General features: G+C 32.8%; 1 long non-coding RNA gene and 1 pseudogene across 1 annotated transcript; one reads left to right on the top strand and one right to left on the bottom strand.

The window, feature by feature from the left end:
• The first annotated feature begins 4,288 nt into the window (after positions 1–4,288).
• Positions 4,289–5,666, top strand: LOC107616675 (uncharacterized). Its single transcript, XR_015900164.1, has 2 exons — positions 4,289–4,616; positions 5,023–5,666. It is a non-coding gene; the product is annotated as an uncharacterized LOC107616675 (long non-coding RNA).
• Positions 5,667–18,001: 12,335 nt separating this feature from the next.
• On the bottom strand, positions 18,002–19,129 carry LOC107615365 (putative cinnamyl alcohol dehydrogenase 1; annotated as a pseudogene).
• Between the last annotated feature and the right edge of the window lie 6,305 nt (positions 19,130–25,434).

The raw sequence follows: 25,434 nt of genomic DNA, 5'->3' as shown, positions 1-25,434 counted from the left end.
GAAGGAGCAAAATCCTGAGATAACGTGCATTTTGTGCTACTCTTTAGTGCCCTTGGCTGCAACAGAATGCTTGCACCTTTAAGTGCCTCCCTGCACTGAAATCTCTTGGGGATTGGATTATGATTTTAGTTTCTTTTCAGTGTTATGCCGATGGGTCTAGATCACCTAAACAAGCTTTGTTGTCGGAGGATATACCATAATCCTTTCTTCATTTTTTTTGAAATCACCCCATGATGAAACATGATGTCCAACTTCCCTTCCATCTGCAAGAAATTTTAAATTTTCACATAATACGGGCAGAATTTGAAAGCCTACTAATGCATTAAAAAAATCACCACAAGAAAACAAAACATTTTTTCCAATCCTGCATAGAACTCCTGTTTCATCCCTATTTCATTCGGGTTAAATAGAGTAACCCCACAAACCCCAGCCAGTCTTCAAACCCTAGGCACTACAATGGCACCAAAACTCCAGAACCTCAACTATACTAACAACTTGCATATCATCAACCAACACTGTATTAAAAATGTAAAGTAAAAAAAAAGGAAGGTTACCTTGAGTCCGATCACAAAGTCAGAACCTTGTGCTTATGGTGAAGGAGGGGAAGAACGATAACAACTTCTGGTCAGATTACTTCTTCTCTCAAATTTTCCTAAACCCAGCGAATACAACCCTATGGCTACGCCATTGATGGGGAGATGAAGAAGAAGTCAGATGGTGGAAGAAGAAGAGACGAGTGAAGTGAAGTATTTGTGTACGGCGTCGTTTTTGGCTTTCTAGGGCGCCAAACCCAAAACGACGACGTTTTGGACTCCTCCCACGTGGCAATTCGAGTCCACGTCAGCGCTCCGGTGATGAGTCATCACCTGAAATATGGCCAGGGACCAGTTTGAGTGCTCGAAGCTCTATCTAAAAGACTACAATAGGAAAATCGAGATCTTAGGGATTATTATGGGTATTTGCGTGAATCTCAGGGATGACTATGGGTATTTACTCGCAGGATAACTAATGGATGTAATTTAGATACCAAAATTTTGAAAAAGTCATACTCTATAAACTATGTGCAATTACTCTCACTTACAACAGTAGCTATTTTATAAAATATTTATTTATTTATTTTTAAAAATCTATTTTTTTAATTTTAAAAGTATTGATATTTTTTTATTTAATTTATAGTGCAAATGATATTTTATTTTATTTTATTTAATACCTAATAAATTTATATTCGAATTTTTTTTTACATAATTAAATTGAAATAGTACTATTATACGGTTGATAATTTTAATTTTTGTCATAATAACTAATTTCCCCTACTATAATGTCACAGATTAAATACTTTTTAATTTAATTTATACTATAAATTATAATATTTTATTTTATTAGTTACCTGAAAAATTAAAAGAAATATAAAAATTTGGTGTCCAATTATTTTTTTTATTAGAGCAGCCCAAAATAATCCATGCAGTTATCATTATTTCTACTATCATAGAAGCAGTTTTTTCTTAAAATTATTGTTATTTCTACTATTTCATATATATTATTTCGTATTCTTTTATTATATTATTATCGTTAGTAAATTATAAATATATATACGTGAAAAAATTTATTGACGGTGACTTTAAAAATAAATATATTCCTAATCTTCACCCATCATTCTACTGAATGTAGTTGCTATTGATCACTCTTGGAGTCAATAATTCCTCCTCATCTCCTCTCTCTATAGATATGTTAATAACATGTAATTCGTCAATGAACAATTTATGTATTTTCTATTAAAAAAATATTAGTAAATTCTTATGGACTTATCAATAGTTGTTATCTAAATTTTTTTATTAATAATAAATATAGATTCAATTATAATTAATTAGTCACATTAGCATATGTCAATTAAAATAAAAATTAGTTTAGGTTGTCAGTTATTTAATACATGACTACAATTAATTGTAAAGGAATACATTAAATAACTAATAAATTAAACTAATTTTTATTCTAATTGACATATACTAAAATAATAAACTAATTATAATTAAGTCCATATCTATTGCTAATAGAAAATGATCTATGTAGCAAATTTGATCGAGAAAATATATTTTATCGGATAACTTGTGTGGTCATTCAATATTTTAGTTTACTTTTGTTGTTTGAAAAAAAAAATTTGGCTATACATTATCGTATGAGTTAAAGGCTACTATAAATTGTTTATTATTAAAGCTTCTAAGGGTACAAGAAGTATTTGTTATGGCGAAAAAAAAAATATAATACTAAATAATTTTATATTACTTAAAATTTAATATTTAATTTTTGAATTTAATTTTAATGCGTTAATCATCAATTAAAATAAAAAAAGTAATTGTTTTTGTTGACATATTATTATTTAATTAAATAAATATTTAAAACTGTTTATACTGATAGTACTTTAGAATTAAGTTTATAATTTGTACTATAAAAATGTATGCTTTTAGTATGATTTTAAAAAATGAATAGATAACAAATCATTTAATCAAGTGACAGACAAATTTATTCATTTTTTAATGATATTGAATTTCGAGTTTTGTAAAAACTAGATTCTAAACTGATAGTCACAAATTTCTCAACTCAAATTAATCAAATATTAATAAATAAGCTTTCACTTGATAAATTTGATTTGTTATTAATTAAGTCAATATATTTGGACATAATTATATTAAAATACATTTATTTTAAGAATATATTACTTTCATTATGCAGATAATTATTTAGAGAGGAAAATATATTAGTATTTAGATATGGTGAAACTATTTTTTTTAGATACCATATTTTAAAGTTATCTTAATTAAATCAATAAACAATGGAATTATTAGATTATATATATTATTAAAATTAATATAGAAAAGGCAAGTAAAACATACACTGCTTTTCTATGTGAAAAAGTTAATTAATGAGTATGTATGCCAAAATAAAATTAATATTAATTTTAAATTAAAAGGTCGAGAACGAAAAAAATTTTGTAGCGAAAAAATCTTTAGAATCATTTTGTAGCAAAAAAAGGTCGAGAACGAAAAAAATTTTTAGCCCCTACCTTAAGAACCAAAATCGTACTTAATCCAAAATCAATATATTTACTGTACAAAAAAATCCGGGAAGATATCATATTTGAAAAAAATATGTGATCACAGTTCATAAATGTAAAGAGGGAGTCACTCAGATAAAGACGTCAAAAGCGTCTTTTTTATAAGATGTTTTTAATAATTAAAATTTAATACATATAATTAATTAAATTGTGTTATTTTTGTTAAAATTAGGTCAAACAAATTAATTTGATCGAAAAATAATGAATCAAATCTTGAATTAATCTAAATTAATATTATTTTTTTTTATAAAAAATGACTATAATATCCTTTTTTTTATTACCAAAGATAGGAGACTCGAACCCGCAACCTCTTAATTGAGTATGGAAGACTATGTCATTTGAGCTATAACTCATTGGCAATGACTATAATATCCTTATTATAGAAAATGATTATTTTTTATAATAAGGAGTATTTTAGTTATTTTTTATAATAAGGATATTGTAATAATTTTTTATAAAAAATAATCTTAATTTAATTCGGTTCAAGATTTGATTCACTATTTTTTTGTCAAATTAATTTGTTTGGTCTAATTTTGACAAAAATAACATGATTTAATTGATTATATATATTAAATTTTAATTACTAAAAAACATCTTTAAAAAAAGACGTTTTAAACGTTTTTATCTGAGTGACTCCCATATAAAAAGAAAACCTCCCCATTTGAAACAAAAAAAAAGGGAGATTGTGCAATAAAATAAATATTTTTTCCATTAAATCAAACTGAGAAGTAATAATTAAATGATATTTATAAACCAAAGAAAATCCTTATAAAAAATAGTATTTGTTTTGATATAATGATAAATTTATACGTATCGATATAATAAAATTATAGATAAATAACAAAATGACACGTGAATTATATTATTCACGTCAGTATTTAATTTTTTTTTTAAAATATATACAATATCAATACTTTTACTAAAATACCATTATAATTTAATAAAAATAAAAATATATTTTTATTTAATTTTATAAAAAAACATAAATATCTTTTTTTATATTAGACCAAACTATCTATTTAAATTAATCAAAATTTAAAATTCAACTAATTTTAATCTTATAATTTTAAATTTAAAACAATTTAAAAAATAAAACAAAAATACATTTAATTATTCCCACTAAAAACAATTGTTTGAATCTTATTAATGCTCTCAACAAACCCTAATCTCTCATAGTCATTTATACAAAATAAAAATCTAAAAAACTAAAAAAAAAATTAAAAAACTTCTTCATCTTCTGGATTTTCTCACCAACCGTTCACCTTCTCAAGGAATGTCTTTCACTCTAGATTCTCACTCGACTCTCGTCTCCTTCACACTTGTCGGCGTCTCGTCTTGTCGCCGGCATTTAAACGTCTCCCGGCCTTCCCAGGGCTCCTCGTCGGCGCTCGTCATCTTCTGTTTTTGGGTCCCCGCCGTCATCGAGGATTGTGGACCATCGTGGGGTCGTCGCTCGTCGTCTTCTGGTGTTGGATCCTCACATTCACCTAGTCGCAGTGGATTGTTAGTGAGTCCCTGCATCATCGCTTTCTCTGTTCTGTCTTTTCCAGATTTCCCTTCTCCCTGTATTTTGAGATGATGTTAAATTGCTAATCAATTAATTTGTCTAGTTGCTGATCTAAATGTTGTTGTAAATCATGAATAAAGTAGGATTATCAATTTACATGAAATTTCTTAACAATTTTGCATATGTGGATTGCTCAAAGCTACTTCTTTTAGTATTATTTATTTTACGTGCCCTGATTCTAGATTTTTGGTCATTTCGCTGTCTAAGGTTAGAGTAGGCTAAGGTTGAAGACTTTATAATTCTTAACCCATAGCTAGTATTTTCAATTCAATCATTCCTAAAATGCATCATTTTTGGGATTAGTTTGTTGAATTTGTGTTGAATTTCGGTTGTGATCATGTTTTAGATTATTGGCTCCCCATATATCCTCTGGAATCTTTTGAGAAGTTGTGAAGCTGTGGCTAAAGGGATACAAGGTTATTGTTCTTGATAGATGTCCTCTTGTTGTTTGAGGCCAAGATGGACAAGTTCACAAAGCCGATTATAGTTGTGTGGATTGATCCTGAAACACAGAAAAAGAGACTCATGGGGAGAGACAAATCAAATGAGGAGAATGCTAGGAATAGGATCAATGCTCAAATGACACTTGATTTGAAGAGGAATAAAGCAGATATGGTGACAGATAACATTGGATCACTTGAATGAACAATTTCAGAAGGTTCTAGTTGAAGTGTCAAAACCCTTGACATGGACTCAGTTTTCACTGTCGAAGAATGGAGCCTCGATCATACTTGCTTCACTGACTTCGGGTGTTGTTTTGTGTATAAAAGCACTTTTATAGTCACTTGTGTTCCTTAAAGATTAAATTTGAATTTGTAATTTAGCATTTTAAAAGATGAATTTAACTGTCAAGTACTGCCATCTTTTTTGTGGTTATTTGACTAATTCATAATTATAATGAGGTTGACCACTGTTTTAACATTGATAGTAATGAGAAGGTGGATCTTGGATGTGAAATATTCATAATTGAAGCTATTGTTACCTTTTGCTAAAGACGGCCTGAATTATTAGGTTTCCATTAAGATATTCATCGAGTCTTGATATAGATGTTTTTGTTCTCATGTTTAATTTTATGACTATACTAAATTATTTTGCCAAAAGATTGCGTATCCCCAAATATTATATTTCAAGTGAATATTAGTTTTTAAGTGGAGTCTTATACATTAGTGATGATCCATTGCTCTTTTTGCTAGATAAACTAGTAATAATTTTTGCAAATTTTCCTTTCACTTTTTTATTTATCTTTGACAGCCATGCATAAACCAGCTAGCTAGCTTCTGGCATGAATTGGTTGAGGTGAATATAGCTCACAACTACTTATACTTTTGTCTGCCTGATATGAAGAAAGGGTTTGTTCTCATTACACAAAGTGTTGTATTACTTATAAATTTAAGATATACAACATAATATCAACTTATATTTTATTTATGGATTAATAAGCGTATTTAGAACACCCTTTTTATATTGAAAATCAAAATTTTCAGGATATTTATTAACAAAATCCTTCTTTAGAGTTCACGCATTCTAAACTATTAATGTTTAGGATGAAAATGTATAGATAGTCAAGCCTGACTCTTTGGGAAATTGGGACCATTCTACTAGTTGAAGATTGATTTTCAATGAAGAGTGAAAAAAAAAAATTGCAATGTACATATGGTTTCTATGTCCTGAAGTCTTAGGGTAATGGTGCACGGAATTGTGATCACACTTTTCACAACTCCGCACAACTAACCAGCAAGTGCACTGGGTCGTCCAAATAATACTTTACGTGAGTAAGGATTGATCCCATGGAAATTGTCGGCTTGAAGCAAACTATGGTCATCTAATAAATATTAGTCAGGTGGATTCAATTGGTTATGAGTTTTGATAATTAAAAGATAAATAAAATATAAAATAAAATAAAGATACTTATGTAATTTATTGGTGGGAATTTCAGATAAGCGTTTGGAGATACTTTATTGCTTCTGAACCTCTGCTTTCCTATTGTCTTCTTCCAACCAAGCGTGCTCCTTTCCATGGCAAGCTGTATGATCCTCTCGAATGAAACATACCAAGTACGGTTTCTGCACGGCTAATCAACTGTCAGATTTCTCGTCTCGGATGAAAAATACTAGGTACAGCTACCGCACGGCTAATCATCTGTCGGTTCTCACTAGCGTCGGAACAAGATCTCTTTATCCTTTTGCACACTGTTACTGTGTCCAACATTCGCGAGTTTGAAGCTCGTCACAGTCATCCCTTCCTAGATCCTACTCGGAATACCACAGACAAGGTTTAGACTTTTCGAATCTCAGGAATGCTGCCAATTAGTTCTAGCCTATACCACAAAGGTTCTAATCTCTTAGACTCGGTCCGTGGATTAGAGACCCAAGAGAATATACTCCGGCTGTCATCCAATGACTACGTTGAACATCATGTAGACCGCTTGTGGTTGTCAGGCACGCGGATCTTGGCTAAGCGAGTAACGAAGATAGTGGGTGATTATCACGGGTCACTCCTTCATTCTGACTTAACTAAATTAAGTACGAGAGTATATCTTGGAGAAGAAGTAAGCGTGAATTGAAAGAGAAACAATAGTACTTGCATTAATTCATGAAGAACAGTAGAGCTCCGCACCTTAATCTATGAGGTGTAGAAACTCCACCGTAGAAAATACATAAGAGAAAAAGGTCTAGGCATGGCCGAATGGCCAGCCTCCCAATCCAAAAATATTATCGTAATTACAATAGTAAAAAGTGCTATTTATACTAAACTAGTTACTAGGGATTACAGAAAATAAGTAACTAAGTGCAGATAGTGCAAAAATCCACTTCCGGGGCCCACTTATTGTGTGATTGGGCTGAGCATTGAAGCTTTCACGTGCATAGGCCATTCTTGGAGTTAAATGCCAGCTTGGGTGCCAGTTTGGGCGTTTAACTCCAGTTCTGGTGCTAGTTCTGGTGTTTTACTCCAGAAAAGGGTCTTAGGTGGGCGTTTGAACGCTAGTTTGGGCCATCAAATCTCGGACAAAGTATAGACTATTATATATTTCTGGAAAGCCCAAGATGTCTACTTTCCAACACAATTGAGAGCACGCCAATGGGGCTTCTTTAGCTCCAGAAAATCTACTTCGAGTGCAGGAGGGTCAGAATCCAACAGCATCTGCAGTCCTTTCTCAGCCTCTGAATCAGATTTTTGCTCAGGTCCCTCAATTTCAGCCAGAAAATACCTGAAATTACAGAAAAACACACGAACTCATAATAAAGTCCAAAAATGTGATTTTTTCATGAAAACTAATAAAAATATAATAAAAAGTAACTAAAACATACTAAAGACTATGTAAAAACAATGCCAAAAAGGGTATAAATTATCCGCTCATCAGGAACTGCTATCTTGTGAGCTTCAAGACCTTCAACTTCAGCCATGGTTGCCACATATGGTCCAAGTCTCTACAACCTTTCTCTGTGAGAGACTGCACTGTTATGTATTTAAGGAAGGAGTCCAGTGACACGCCACCATACATCCGAGCATATCCATAAGTCGAAAGGACATGGTTTGTCCCGCACTCCCGCTTGCATAATCACCAACATTCTCAGGCATCCATGGCCCCTAAAAACACGGAATCTACAGAGGCAAATCAGAGTCATTAGTTACACCTATAATTTCTGAATTGTGATCCAGGATTTGAAAATAAGGTTCATCATGAACTAAAATGTTTAGAGAAAGGGAAAGAAACAAAAACTAAAAATTATGTGGTCAGCTGTTACAAGAACAACTTGACTATCAGGTCCATGCTCAGCTTGGAAATCATAAATTATGTGCATATGATATGAGTAATGTAGAAAGAAAGCGCAAGAGATCTGAAAATAAGAGCATATTAAAAACTCATTGAATCTGGAAAAGCAAATCAGCAGCAACATGAGAAGGAATTGCATGCTTATCTGCAATGACTAAAACTTCAGATGGACCAGCTAACATGTCAATTGAAACCATGGCTTCAGTATTTTGTAGAAGATTTTGAAATTAAACGAGAGAAGAAAAAAGCTCCATGATTGAAAGTATGAAACACAATAGCAGATGCAGATTCAGAGATTTAATGGTTTCTTTAATGCTTACTTGAAGTATCGTTTTTGCAACTGTGAAATATTTCAGGGCCAAAGATCTTTTCAATCTACAAGAGTATTACCGCAAGTACAAAGTCAAAGATTGATGGAAAAATTTATCAACTCCAAAGTACTTAGACTCCTTTTTTTTCAACTCCAAACTACAAAGTACAAGAGTATTACTCGACGAGTTGCTTTTGTCATTGGCGACAAGGATCCCTAGGAAGGCCGGGAGACGTTGAAACGCCAGCGACGAGACGAGACAAACGACGAGACGCTGGCGAGTGTGAAGGAGACGAGAGTCGAGTGAGACTATAGTGGGCTACTGGCAGTGAAAAAGAAGAGAGTTTGAGTCTTAGAATTGAGAGCGAAAGACATTCCTTGAGAGGGTGAACGGTTGGTGAGAATACCAGAAGATGAAAAAGTTCTTTAAATTTTTTTAGTTTTTTAGATTTTTATTTTGTATAAATGATTATGAGAGATTAGGGTTTACGGGAACATTAATAAGATTGAAGCAATTGTTTTTGTGTGTATGAATAATTAAATGTGTTTTTGTTTTATTTTTTAAATTGTTTAAAATTTAAAATTAAAATTAGTTGAATTTTAAACTTTGATTAATTTAAATGGATAGTTTGGTCTAATAATAAAAAAAAAATATTTATATCTTTTTATAAAATTAAATAAAAATATATTTTTTTATTTTTACTAAAATATAAGGATATTTTAGTAAAAGTATTGATATTGTATATATTTTTAAAAAAAAATTAAATACTGACATGGATAATATAATCTACGTGTCATTTTATTATTTGTCTACATTTTTATTATATCGATACGTATAAATGCCTAAAAAAAATAGACAATAGTACATGTGTTTGCTACGGTACGATAATAAATTCATACGTACCGATACATTTAAAATATGGACAAGTAATAATAAGTCACGTGGAATTTATTTTTCACATCAGTATTTATTTTTTTTAAAATATATATTATATCACCACTTTTACTAATATACCCCTTTAATTAAATAAAAATAAAAAAAATATTTTTTATTTAATTTTATAAAAAGTCTTAAACATCTTTACTTTATTTGATTAGACAAAAATACCCCTTTAAATTAATTAAATTTTGAAATTCAATTAATCCTACTTTCATGGTTTCAAATAATTTAAACAACAAAATAAAAATATATCAAAAAAATAAAAAATCAAAATTGTTCTTTTCTTCATCTTCTCAAGTTGCTCTTAATTTCATTCAATCTCCCCTAATCATTCGTGCCCTCAGACCCAAACCAAAACGGCAAAACCCTAGCCGTAGGTTCTTTGCTGCCGCCGTCCCCAGGTCCTCAGCGCTTCTGCTTCTTCCTCTTTCCCCTGTCCGGAACCCAGGTATCTCGGCACGTCGTCCCCATCCTCGCTGGCTTCTTTGTCCGTGGCTTGGAGCAGCTCGTCGTCGGGTCACCGCTTGCCGTCGTCTCTGCTCTCACCGTCGTTTCGCCGGTTGCCGTCGTGTCTCCGTCGAAGGTTAGTGTCCTTGCTTTCAGTTCTTTGCCTCCGCTTCTTCCTTTTAATTTTGATCTGGTTGTTGAATGCTCGGTTTTTCTTCTTCCTTTTAATTTCTAAAATTTTTGTTCAAATGTTCTTGTAATGTTTGTTGCTCTGTGGTGTAATTGTTGGGTTATTGAATGATTATTTGATCTTCATCATATCATCATCAACAATGTCACTTCTTATTTCTTAATAAGCTCTTTAAATGATGTGTTTTTGCCACTCCCGGGTGATTTTTCCCACTTCTCTCACCTTTTACTTACTGATTCTGTTCTTGAAATACCAATTTCAGTGATCAATATTCTTCATCCGCCTTATTCCAATGGAAACAGGTAACACTAGAAATTATTTTAAGAGTTTCTCTAATTGATTTCCTTGTATTTTAATGAAATTTTCATGACACGAATATTAGGTAATCTTGACTTTCGAAGGCTGTGCTAGTGATCTTTCTATTGTATTATCATTTTTTCAGGTTTATTCTGAATTTGAGTCGTGGTGATTTTAGAGTTTAAAAAATTTGCAAATAAGCTTTAACCACGGATGTGACAAAACAAAATTGAATTATCACGAAATTTCTTCTACAAAATTTGAATGCAGTATATTTAATTCATGTTTTCAGGGGACAACTAAGTTTTCTTGACCATTTTGTTGTTTGGAAATGAATTATAAGTGAGGATTTTTCAATTTAACGTGAGTCAAACTACTTGGTATATTTTTTTGGTGTTTATAACATGAACACCGAATTCAATATACATATAATTCAAGATAAAGGTAGAGACCCAGTGAACATAGAAAGCAAGAAGAATATAAAGCTTTTACTCTCTTAATAATGTTGATAATAATAATGTATAATGTATATCTAGTATTGCTACAGTCAAATTAATAATTCATAAATAGTTTTATGGATTATTAATTTGACTGTAGCAATACTAGATATACATTATACATTATTATTATTAACATACATCACATATTTATTTATTTATTTATTTTTTGGTCAAATATCAAAATCATGCACCGCATCCTCTTGTTTTCTTTATCTATTTAACAATATAAAATCTCTTCCATTTTACGACAACACCATGACAAAAAAAATCAGAGAAACATAGTCACATTCCCTAAAAAATAAAAAAAAAATCCAATTACCCTAAATAAATCCAAAAACATATCAGTTTATTTTCTTTTTAATGCTACTTTTGACTTGTTTTTATCCACAAAGAAAGTTGTTTCTTCACAGCTGCACCAAATATGATGATCTAGGCCCAAAAATCAGTCACAGCCACGTAGACAAAAAAAATAATACAACTTGCTTATTAGTCTTAACTTGCCAAAAATAATTAGCATCTCATTAGTCTTATTAATTTCCCAAACATTGTACAGTAGATCTGTAAAAGCACTGGTATTGTCTGATATGCTGTCCCATCAACTGAACCTGTAAACATAGGCAACTCCAAACATGTTCATCAACTACAATGTCCACATAATATCCATAAGTGTGGATATTTAATGTCAACTTCTCTTAAATTAATTCCCAAGAAATTTTATATTGGATACTTTAACCTACTATAAATTTTTATTCTATAAAAAATTTTTAAAAATGATTCCTGTCGAACAAATTGGTTCTTTGGTCGCTTTTAATCAAATTTTTAACATACGTATTAGACAAATAAATCGCTAAAAATTTTGGTTATAAAACAATTAGGTCCTAAAACATATCACTATAAGACAAATCAGTCTCTCTTAAAAACAATAGAACAGAGGGACCAATTTGTCCAATAAAGATAACTCTCGCGGACTTATAGAGGATATAAATTTATTAGGAATCAAAGTAGTTTTCAATGTAAAATTCTTTGTGGACTAATTTGGGTATTTATTTATGACTAAATATTGTTTCTGATCCTTGACCATTTATCCGAAAGACAAAATAGTCCTTCGCAATTAAAAAATTTCTACTCGATCTCCAACCATTCAAGTAATTAGTGTAAATGATTTTTGACACATCTATATATCATCATTTACTGGAATCACTTACACCATTACTTAAATGGTTGAACACCGATTAGACCAATTACTTGAATGGTTGGGAACAATTAGAGATTTTTAAATTATAGAAGGTTATTTTGTAAAAAACAAATAGACAAGAACCAAAAATTATATTTAAGGTATGGTATAAGAAAATATCTTTAATTTTTATTTTCCATTTTCAAGTTTTAAAATTTGTTTTCGTTTTTTTATTTTTAAATTTTAAAAATGTGTTTGTTTTGTTTATTTTCATTTTTTAGAATTTTTATATTTTTTATATTAAAAAAATAAAAAATATAAACCTCAGCTTATTTAACCTGCAGCTTTTTTACCCACTCAATAACACACATTAATACCATTATGAACCACTTTAAAAAATACCCAAAAAAATCTTGTAAAATTTTTACCCATTAAAATACCGATCATAATTATTACCATTTTTATTCATATACATTACAATCACTTCATTGACATCTTAATCATCAATCACCATCACAAAATGACAATCAACCTTCAGATGTTTGATCCATTTATGAAAAATCGGGTTAGCAACGATATCTAATGCACTCTGGTTACCGCAAAACAGAATAATATGATTATGTTTTGGTGTTGTTATTTAAGCTTTTGTTGGACAAGACAAGAATAATGTAGCTTGAAAAACAATGCTAATATTTTTTAACAATTTTGTTAGGTAATCAACTAGGATACCAGTCAACTACTAGTTAAGTTGCAAAAAAGCCTAGAAAATAATAAAAATAACATGTAATTCACTCTAAAAAAATCAAATTTTACTACAAAGTAAAAACCAAAAATCATATAAAATCCTAATCACTTCACTTCTTTCCCTAAAAAAAAAGTCTCCTTCCACAACGCTTTCCTCTGCTGTGCTTGCGCTTCCTTCCATTGGGTACCTAGTTCCAAATTTGTATGTTGTTGTCCCACAACTCACAAGATATGAAAGGTTTTATATAGAGATATCAAAATACATTTTAGAGAGAAAGAGAGACAAGAGTAAAAGTTATTAGTCTCTTATTTATTGTTCGTTGCAATAATTAAAATGAAGGGTTTGTAATATTGGAGCATAAATTTGACAATTCAAGGCTGTGAAAGAATACTTATCTATTTACTGTTGCTACTTACTGTATTTCAGGTGTAGTGGATTTACCTGTGAAGAAGTAAGTAAGCTTTCTTTATTTGCTTTAAACCCTTGTGTTAAATTTCTATGCTGTTTGACTAATATTATGATTCATCCTTCATCTATTTGGCAGTATCTCTGTTTTCCTTGCATAGCCCAGAATCGGATCGGAGGTGATCTAATAAAACATAATAATTGAACTGAATGAATGCAATTATATAAGTCTATGTATTATTAATTCTCACTCGAGCCATTAGGTGGTGATGCTATATATATCTCTATCTATTTGAATGTTGTTAATTGGTGCATGGATATATACATGTTTTAATGTTTTTATAGCTAAATAGTAAAGTCTTCTAGCTAAAATATTTTTTTTTTGACAGAATGGATCCCAAACAAAAGATAAGAGTTATTGCCTGTTTGATTTTACATTTTGAATTAATGAATGACCTTATAGTTAAGTTGTTGATTATTTGCTATGTTTTGATTAGATTGCAATTGAAAAAAAAAAAAGAAAAGAAAATGGAATGATAGTTACAGTAGGCAAGTAATAAGGGATGTTAGTATCGATAGAATTATTTATTTTAGTGATCTAGCATGTATAGAAAATACAAGAATGGATAGATGTGCGTTTCATGCATTGTGTAACATGCTTAAAAGGGTTGAAAGGTTAGAACCAAGTAGGAATATGGGTGTGGAAGAAATGGTTGCCCAAAGAGAACCCCATAGCTGGCATTCCATGCCCAAGAGACCTCATAGCACGTGGATCTCATCAAAGGTCAGCTCAAACACTCACCAAATGGGCCCCAGAAGTGAATTTTAGCACTAAAAAGACTGTTTTACCCTTACTAGTCATTTAGTATTTAAGGGATTATGTTTATGTAATTCACACCTTTTTTTGGAGACACTTTTCATATCTCATTCAGCATACACATTTTAATTGTATTTTACTTTCAGTATGAGTTTCTAAATCTCCTAGGTTGAGGGGAGGATCCCTGCTGAGTCCTATGAATTAATAAAAGTATTACTATTTTCTCTTCGATCTGTGTTTGATTAATTCTAAGATGTATATCCGATCTTCATCGTGGTGAATAGGATGATCTAACAAATTAGCTCTGTTCATCACATTAAGACGAACGTGCCTGACAAACACCCACGTCTACTTGGGTTCAGAATGCGTCTTTCAACGGACAAGGACGAACCAACAGCTATGTTTATAAATCTCTCAGACGGCTAATACACGACTTCGTTGGGGACTTTTTGAGACATCAGTTTAGCCAATTTTCGGAGAGATTAGGGTCTCTGTGGTAAAGGCTAGAACCCAAGGTGCAGCATTCTCTGATCCGGAAGATCTGACCTTATTTATGGCGTTTTGAGTAGGATCATTAAGGAGAATGAACTATACGAGCTTCATCCTCAATCAGAATGGATCCGCACTAAACCTAGGGTTCAGATATGGAGGAGTATTGGCAGCTGCTCAAACCAGTGTCAATCACATACAGCCTGCCATTGAAGAAATCACTCACAAGCAAAGAGAGCAGTAATACCAGAGTTAATTCAGAAAGACAAAGCAACTCTAATCCTCAACTCTATCCCTATTATTGATTTTAATATATACAATATATTCCTTTCACGAGTTGCCCTTGCATCAATCCAACAACCTTCTGATCTGCCTGACTAAGACCTGCAAGATAACCATAGCTTACTTCAAGCCACAATCCTCATGGGATCGACCTTGACTCGCTCAGGTATTACTTGGACAACCCAATGCACTTGCTGGTACTGCTGTAAGGAAGTGTGGGGATTCGTATGCACCAAGTTTTGGCGCCATTGCCGGGGATTGTTGAGTTTGGACAAACTGACAGATTGTCTTACTCCCTAGATCAAGTAATTTATTTTATTTTATTGAGTCTTTTATTTTTATTTTCTTCTTTCTCAAAATTTCGAAAAATTAAAAATCTTTTTCAAAAATTATTTTTCTTTTCTTTGTTCAATTTTTGTTCTTGGTATTGAGTCTTGCATGTTCTTGTTTTCTGTTTTTCAATTCCAAAAATTTTAAAACTTCTTCCTAAACCTTTTTCAAGAAATATTTGTCTTTTCTTTGTTTAAGTCTTTCTTTGTGTTTTTTATTAAGTCTTTTATTTTCTTCTTCAATTTTCAAAAAAAAATAAAAAAATTTTTCAAAAATATTTTTATTTTCCTTATTTAATCTTTGTTCTTAAGTAATTAAGTTTGAGTCTTTTTGTTTTTGTTTTTGGTGAATTTTCGTGTTCTTTGAGTTTTTCTTTCAAAAAAATTTTTAAAAATAGTTTCTTTGGTTAACTCTTGTTTCAAATCTTTAAGTTTGGTGTTTTCTTGTGTTTTTCTTTTTGTTTTTCGAAAATTTCTTTGTGATTTTCTAAAAATTTTAAGTTTGGTGTTCTTTTTATGTTCTTGTGTTCTTTGAGTCTTTGAATTTTGTTCTTTGTGTTCTTGTTAGTCTTCAAAGTGTTCTTGAGTCTCTTTTGTGTTTGATCTTAAAATTTTTAAGTTTGGTGTCCCCTTGTGTTTTCCTCCAAAATTTTCGAAAATTAGGGGTACTAGATCTAAAAATTTTAAGTCTTGTATCTTTTGTGTGTTTTTCTCTTTCATCATTAAATTCAAAAGTAAAAAAATATCTTTTCTAACTTAATTTTTAACATAATTTTTGAATTTTTTAAATAAAAATTCATATTTCAATTTCAAATTTTTATCTTATCATATCTTAGTTTTCAAAATTTCAAATATCAAATCTTTTCAAAAATAAAAATCATATCTTTTTCAAAAATCTTATCTTTTTCAATTTTCAAGTTTTAAAAATTCAAATTTCAAATTTCAAATTTCAAAAATTAAAACTCTTATCTTATCTTTTTCAAATTTCAAATTTTAAAAATCAAATCTTTTTCAAAATTAAATTTCTTATCTTATCTTTTTCTAATTTCAAATTTCAATTTCAAATCTTTTCTTATCTTATCTTCTATCTTATTTTAAAATTCAAATCTTTTCTTAATTAATATCTTATCTTCTCTCTCTTCTTTTTCAAAACTACCAAACTAACTCTCATTTCTTCTTAATTTTTGAAAACTACCTCCTTCTTCTCTCTCCTCTTTTTCAAAACTTCCTAACTAACTCTAACCTCTTCTTAATTTTCGAAAACTTCTTCCTCTTCTCTCTTCTATTTTCGAAAATTTAACATTTAAATTTTAAATTTTTTAAAATTAATTAACTTATTTTTGAAAATAATAAATAAATAAAATAAAATCAAAAATATTTTAATTCTTATTTACTTTTTCCATTTATACTTCTCTTCTCGTCTCTACTCATATCATTCTTCTTCCCTCTCTCTATTCTTCCTTCTCATCTTCTATCTCTTAATTACTTCTATCCCCTATTTTCAAAGTATCCTTCTTCTACTTCTTTTATTTCTTTTATTCTATTTTCCCTCTTCTTTCTTCACATCTGACTTTAAAGAGGAGCTTCTTACCAATTGGCACAAAGAGCTTTCTTCTTTTCTTTTTTTTTCTTTCTTGTTTATGACCAGAAACAGGAATAAAGAACTCCTCTTGACTCCTGATCCTGAACCTGAGAAGACTCTAAGGAAGCATTTACAACAAGCTAGAGCACAATACTCTGGAAGAGACATTTCAAAATATTTTGAACAAGAAACAGAGGACATGGCCGAACCTCAAGAGGAGCCAATAAAGGTCCTTGGTGACTTCACCATGCCTACCTCTGACTTTTATGACAGAAGCATCTCTATACCTGCCATTAGAGCTAATAATTTTGACCTTAACCCTCAGTTAGTCTCTCTTCTGCAACAGAACTGTAAATTCCATGGACTTCCAATGAAAAATCCACATCAGTTTTTAGCTGAGTTCTTACAGATCTCTGATACTATAAAGACTGATGGAGTTAATCCTGAAGTCTACAACCTGATGCTCACTACAAGGTTTTTGTTTATTTGTGGCAGTTTTTTTTATTTGTGGAGGTTTATAACCTCTACCACATGGTTTGTGGGGGGGGGGGGTTTAAAACCCCCAAAATTTGAAGTGCCACGAGGTCTTTTGTGGGGATTTTTAAAAACCTCCACAATCTATTCAGTGGGAGTTTTATATTGAACTTTTGTGACAGTTTTAAATAACTTTTGTGGCAGTTTAAAACCTCCACAAATTGACTTTTCATTTTAACACAAATTAACTATTTTGTGAGATTTTCAAACCTCCACAAATCTTGTAGTTATTTCTTTTTAATTTCAAATCATTCATTAATCTCATCTCATTTATATATTCTTAATTAAAAATTTATTTTTTACTATCAAAATTAAAAAACTAAATCTTTATAATAAAATTCCTCAATATAAGACAATTCTAAATATAAAAAAATTCTCAACGTCAATAGTTCCAACCATAATTGTATAAAACATAATTGTATATGGTATTATTCTACATAACTATTACTATTTTTCTTTAAAAAGTAAAATAAAACAACTTCAATATTTCAATATCATCTAAATTCTAATTACATAAAAATCTCACCAACCCCAACTGTGACTAAGATACCAAATGTTTTCAGAAGTGCCATGTAAGGATCATAAGGATGATCACTAGTTATTGTGTCAATTATAAAGTCTAATGTCTTTGTTAATCCCTGCATGTAGCAATATTTGTAAACATTCAATTTTGACAAAAGAAATAAATAAGAAACAGAGGATGCTTTTTTAATTTGCTATGCTTACTTTCATTTGGTTTTCGATCAGATGAAATCACAAAGTTATCTGCACCAAGTAAATTGAGGGCCTCATCATTCTTTGATATGCTGGTGCTGAAAACTGTTACATTCAGACCAAAAGCCTTTCCAAATTTAACAGCCATCTGACCAAATCCACCAAGGCCAATCACTCCTAGAGATTTTTCCGGCTGCTCATTCATCTTGTAACGAATCATTGGCGAATAAACAGTGATTCCGGAACACAACAAAGGTGCTGCTGAAGCCAATGGATAACTTTTTGGTATCTTGAAATAATACCTACACATATACAACAAAAAAATGTAACATCAAATTCAGTTTACTCTAACCTTTTTAACTCAAAATATATAAACTATAGTAGCCAATTACCTTTTATGGACTACTATGAAATTGGAGTATCCTCCCTTTGTGATTGTACCATCAAAATCAATCCCATTAAAGGTAAAAACTGCTCCCTTACTGCACTGATGTTCTAGTCCATCATCGCAATACTCGCAGTTGCGGCATGAGTTGACATAAGTCCCCACTCCAACATGATCACCCACATTGAAGCGTTTGACATTGGAACCAACATTGCTCACAATGCCTGCAATCTCATGTCTAACAAAAAAAAAGCAGATTACAGATACATACATTATCTTAATTCAGTTTGCAAGTTTCTGAGAATTAGAGAAAAATTATTAAAGGCAACATACGTACCCTGGCACAACAGGGTACTTGTAGTCACCAAGTTTATTCCTTGTCCAAGTGATATTAGCGATTAATATATGTTTATATGCTATAAAGAAAGTTGATTAATTACCTGCGATTGAATTTGTATGGTGAGAGATGTCCAGATGCATCTCTTGTAGCCCAACCAAGGCAATCTTCTGAACTCATTGTTTTCTTCTGTTTCACCATAAACGCAATTACTTTTCAATTTTCATGAAGCTTCCTACAAATGGATTTATAAGGCAAGTAATAAGTAGTTAATAAGAACCAACCTGGTTAATAAGTTTTCTTTGTTCTCTTAGCATTCACAAATTTTTTATGAGGCAAATTCATCAACGGTGTTTATATAGCACAGGATTAAGAAGCTTAATAGTACCAAAGCAAATACCTCATGATGACTAAAGTGCTACCTCATATATCTATGTACAGACATAGTTCTAATGGTCTGCAGTGGCAAGAGAGGTAATTAACTAATGATTAACATATATACACACTAGCTTTTTTTATTAATGCCAATTACTAATAGTTAATTATAATTATTTCTATGCTCTTGTTCAGTGAACCATACAAACCATTTGATATCTAGAACCACTATATCTTTGGCTTCCCTTTTCTGCATTGCAAATCTCAAGGCCTACCTTGTAACCACCATCAAACTTTGCTCGAAATACATCTGACTTGACTAAACAAACTCGATGAGTATAGAATCTTTTTCCTGTAGATCAATTAGTTTAAGGTTTGTACTTTTAGATCCAAGAAGCTCCAACAGCAATTCTAATCCTGCAAGATATAGCTGCAAGTTGATTGGAAATACTTCAAAGCACTACTAGGTGAAAAAATTATTAAAATGAGCAGATAAAAGCTTATTGTACCATTGTTGTCAATGAAGATAGTTCTACTTATGAAATTATAGAGATAGAACTATAGAAGTTATACTTATGAACATAAACAATTTTATTATCATCAAAGAACAATACCAGTAAATTAAATACAAGTCAATATATGATACTACGGAGTAAAGGAAAGAAGGACATACTTGAGCTTTGAAACTTCCATCCTAAAGTTTGTGAAAACCACCAGCCTTAATAAGGTCTGCCAATAATGTCCTATCACACAATTTATATTTGATAAGTTCATAAAGAACAATATAGTAACATAAAATTTTGACAAAGTTAAGAATAATAAACCCAATTTCACCTCATTATCCACAAGGCTATATAGAGCAAAAGCTGCATGGTGCTAGATAGACGCATTCTGTGAGCCAAAAAGATCAATTAGAGACTCAATACCTCCATGATAAGCAATACCAGCTTGATTAGAGACTCAATACCTCCATGCATTTAAATTTAGAGGCAAATTGTTTGAGCACTTACATCCACCAATATAACTACCCATGAGAGCAGCAGTTATTTTCCAGTTATCAGAGCTGAGAGATCGCATAGGCACTATTAGAAACGCTACTAGAGTACCAACAATTGTAGCCACTTCCATCCACCACATTAATTTCTTAAACTTGAAACTCATTAGTTAATTATTACATTACAACATTAGTGATGCATAAGCGTTAAACATGAAAATTATGTAACTATTGACCATAATTCACCACCAGGCAAGGACAAAATTTTAGGAAATATCAAATATGTACCACAATTTTAGGATCCTCACTGTAGCTCTCATAACACCGACCCCATCTTGGATCTCTACAAACCTATAAATAGTGTTCCAGAAGTAATTAGTTAAGTTATCAAAGGAAGAAATGTGAACATATTACGCCTAACAAGAATTTTTCCTACACAAATTTATCATTAGACTCTTGAAATACATGGAGAAAAGACATAAGGATTCCTCGTCGCTCTGACTTCGAGAGCGGTTGCAGCTCCAATCTTTTGGGCAAGGTCAGGATCTCTGTTAGTCAAAGATTATTAGAACAGAACAAGTGGTGGATGAACTAAATAAAGCATATAAGAAACCTAATACATCAATAAAACACCATTAAGATTACAAACGCAATGATATTGACTTGTAAAACAAAGTATATTTCAGGCTAAATTAATTGATATCATAAGCAAATTTGTTATAGTACCATCATTGCACAAGAATGATAGTTTGCCCACTGTGGCAACAAGATCCTTGAACCAGGTAAATAATAATAATAATAATGTAAGCCTGTAACCATAGAGCATTAGAGTATGGATAATGAGATCGATGTTCCTCCGTTCTTTCTCTGCCCAATCTCGCTTGAAATCATGAAGGATCCCGTAACCGTCTCCACCGGCATCACTTACGACAGAGAGAGCATCGAGACATGGCTTTTCTCCGGCAAGAACAAGACCTTCTCCGTAACGAAGCAACAACTCTCTTCTTCTGATTTCTTCGATCTAACTCCAAACCACACTCTTCGCCGATTGATTCAGTAATGGTGTACCATCAACGCTTCCCACGGCATCGAAAGGATTCCCACATCTAAACCACTTGTTAACAAAAACAAGATCTCAAAGCTCCTCAAAGATGAGGACATTGACCTAGAAGCTTGATGCGGCAACGACGAGGACATGAATGACAACAGCGGTGAGCTGACTCTCCCTCTGATCTTAGACGCCACGGCGACTTGACGGCGACAATGGGCGAAGAGATGAATGTGGTGGTGGCAGCAAATAGATATAGGGTTTAAGATCCCTCTTTTTTCTCTTTTAACTTTTTTTTGGACAAATTTTTGTTTAGAGTGAAATTTGTTTCAGTTTAATTAGAGTAGGTTAGAGTCTGGCTGAGTCTGGCTATTTGTTTGGGTAATTGGGCTTAAGAATTTAAACTAGACAATTAGTATTAATTAATGGGGGTTTTATATTTTGCCATAAATAAAATAAGTTGTGGAGGTTTTTTAAAACTTCCACAAAAAAAATCCCATAAATAAGTATAAATCTTGTAGTGGCTCTTTCCCTTTGCAGTAAGAGACAAAGCTAAGTTTTGGTTGGATGCCCAACCAAGAGAGAGTCTTGACTCTTGGAAAAAGCTGGTTAATGCTTTTCTAGCTAAATTCTTTCCTCCTCAAAGGATGAATAAAATTAGAGTGGAAGTTCAAACCTTCAAACAAAGAGAAGGTGAATCCCTCTATGAAGCTTGAAAAAGATACAAGCAATTGATCAGGAGATGTCCTCCTGACATGCTCTCAGAATGGTCTATCATAGGCGTGTTCTATGATGGCCTGTCTGAGATATCCAAGATTTCATTTGATAGCTCTGCAGGTGGATCCCTCCACTTGAAGAAAACACCTGCAGAAGTAAGAGAATTCATTGAGATGGTTGCCAACAACCAGTTCATGTACACTTCTGAAAGAAACCCTGTTAACCATGGAATCTCTCAGAAGAAAGGAGTTCATGAAGTTGAAACTCTGAAAGCCATCTTGGCTCAGAATAAGATATTGACTCAGCAAGTCAATATGATTTCCCAGCATCTGACTGGGATGCAAACTGCAGCTGGTAGTGCTCAGGAAGCTTCTCTTGAAGAAGAAGCTTATGATCCTGATCAACCCACCATGGAGGAGGTGAATTACATGGGAGAACCCTATGAAAATACCTACAATCCTTCATAGAGGAACCATCCTAACCTCTCATGGAAGGATCAACAGAAACCTCAGTAAGGTTTCAACAATAATCAAGGTGGTAGGAACCAGAATAGGTTCAATAACAGACCACCATTCCCATCTTCTCAAGGGAATATGCAGACCTTTAAGCAGAGCCCCTCTGACTTAGTGACTCTGGTTTTCAGCCTCTCTAAGACCACTCATAGTTTCATTAATGAAACAAGGTCCTCCATTAGAAACTTGGAGGTGCAAGTTGGTCAACTAAGCAAGAGGATCCCTGAGATTCCTCCTGAAACTCTTTCCAATAATACTGAGGTTAATCCTAGAGAAGAGTGCAAGGCCATAACCATGGAAGACATGGCCGAATCAGAGGAGAATGGGAAGGTGTTGAACACCAGTGAAGAAGCCTTTACTGGGCATTCAACGCCCACAATGGCACCATGCCTGGTGCTGAACGCCAGTGAGGAACCCCTCACTAGGTGTTCAACACCCATCCTGGCAGCAGAGCTGGCGTTGAACGCCAGCCAGGGAGCACTGGCTGGGCGTTGAACGCTAGTGAGGAACCCCTCACTGGGCATTCAACGCCCAACCAGGTAGGCTTTCTGGCGTTGAACGCTAGTGAGGAACCCCTCACTGGGCGTTCAACTCCTAACCATGCAGCCATTCTGGCACTAAACGCCAATGAAGAACCCCTCACTGGGCGTTCAACGCCCACTAACCCAGGGAAGCTGGCGTTGAACGCCAGCTAGGACATCCCTGTTGGGCGTTCAATGCCCAGAATGCTAAAGGGACTGGCATCAGTCAGGGTGGACAGCAAGGGCGTTCAATGCCCCATAAGCTAATAGAGCTGGCATTGAACGCCAGTCAAAGCACACCCTTTGAGTGCCTAAATCCCACTCAAGAACCCTCTAGCCCAGAACCAAAGAAATCCATAAAGATCATTGAGGTTCCTTTGCATGCACTTCTGCAGTACATGAGTTCTGATGACTACTCATCCTCTGATGAGGATGAAGACACTAGGGAAGAGCAAGTTGCTCGGTACTTAGGAGCTCTTGTGAAGCTGAATGCCAAGTTATTTGGTACAAAACCTCTAGAGGAAGAACCTCCACTGCTTACCAAAGAACTCCATGCTTTGGTTCAGCAAGAGCTACGTCAGAAGCTTCCAGATCCTGGACGCTTTCTGATTCCTTGCACCATAGGCACCATGACCTTTGAAAAAGCTCTGTGTGACCTAGGGTCAAGCATTAACCTCATGCTACACTCTGTAATGGAGAAACTAGGCATCATTGAGGTAAAATCTGCAAACATCTCATTAGAGATGGTAGACAAGACTATGAAGAAGCCATATGGCTTAACGGAGGATGTCTTAGTTAAAGGTAAAAGCCACTACATCCCTGCAAACTTCATTGTCTTGGATATTGGAGAGGATGAGGATGACTGTGTCATCCTTGGGAGACCTTTCTTAGCTAATGCAAAGCCATAATTAATGTAGCTAAGGAAGAAATGATTTTCCAATTAGGAGAGGACTATATCTTATTCAAGATGTCCAATCCCAATTTTTTCTCTGATAAAAAAGAGAACTGTGCAACACCTAGTGTTCCAACCCTCTTTTTCTATGTAGAACTTTACAGAGCCCCCAGACATCAATCATAAGTTTGGTGTTGGGCATCCCTCAACAAGCTCTAAGCACAAAGGTATTAAAAAGAAAGTACCTAAAGGCTGGAGGGACAAGAAAGTCCCAACTGAAGGCTTCTCACCTGGCATGAGAGTTGTCTTCACTAAGAAGCCAGCCTTACCACATACAGTGAGTCGTGTCCTGTCTCTAGAGCATGTGGAGCTCACTCATGAGAGGACAGGAAGAAAGTTCACTATAAGGGATGAAAATCTGATCCCTTACTCACCTCCTTAAGGAGCTAATCGTCAAGCTAATGATGATAAAAGAGCGCTTGTTAGAAGGCAACCCAACCTTAATTAATTATTTATTTCCTTTTATTTTGTTTTATTTTTCTTTTAGGGTCATGTTCATATGCAGTTAGAACAGAGACAGAATTTTACAGAAGTGAAAACAGAACACTCTAGATGGAGTGTTGAAGTTGAACGCCAGCCAGGGAGCAGTCCCTGGGCATTCAAATGCTAGTGCAAGAGAGCAGGGAATCTGGAATTCCTAACATCTCAGGACCTGTAGGTCCCACAGAAACTCCACCTACCCCACCTTCTTCTACCCTACTTTGCTCGAGGGCGAGCAAAACTCTTAAGTTTGGTATTGCAAAGGCTTTGCTTTTTGACTTCTACCACTCTTAAGTATGGAAGAAGAGGATGGAGCAAACTAGAAAGCATGCACATGAGCCTGTGCAGCCGCCTCAACAAAGACAAAGGAGTGACATTGAAGAGATCAAGCACTAGATTGGATCCTCAAGGAGGAGCACTAGCCACCATTATTCAGGTGTATTCGTTCTCTTTTATCTCCTTTCCTTTATTATTTTTCTATTTTTTTGTTATGTTTTGTCTGTTTTATTGTTCTAGTTGCATGATCATTTGCATTGATGTCTTAAAAGTTGTAAAATGTTCCATATATCTCTCACCATGCTTAAAATAAAGTTTTTATTTGAAAAGTATTGAGAGATGCATGAATTTCAAGTTTAAAATAAGAATGGTTTAATTATGTTGATGTGGTATCATTTGCTTTTGTTTTCTGAATGTATGATTAAACAGTGCATATTTGAAGTTGAAATTTTAGAATGTTGGCTCTTAAAAGAATAAGGAAAAAGGAAAAATATTATTGATAATCTGAAAAATCTAAAAATTGATTCTTGAAGCAAGAAAAAGCAGTAAACAGAAAAAGAAAAAAGCATGTTTCAAAAGAAAAAATTATTATGCATGCAAAAAAAGAAAGAAAAAATGGCAAAAAGAAAAA

This window comes from Arachis ipaensis, chromosome B9 (assembly GCF_059453495.1).
Source record: "Arachis ipaensis isolate K30076 ecotype BB chromosome B9, ASM5945349v1, whole genome shotgun sequence".
Classification (NCBI taxonomy): domain Eukaryota; kingdom Viridiplantae; phylum Streptophyta; class Magnoliopsida; order Fabales; family Fabaceae; genus Arachis; species Arachis ipaensis.
Note: the sequence above shows the minus strand (reverse complement) of the source record. Positions and strands in the feature narration are given on the sequence as shown.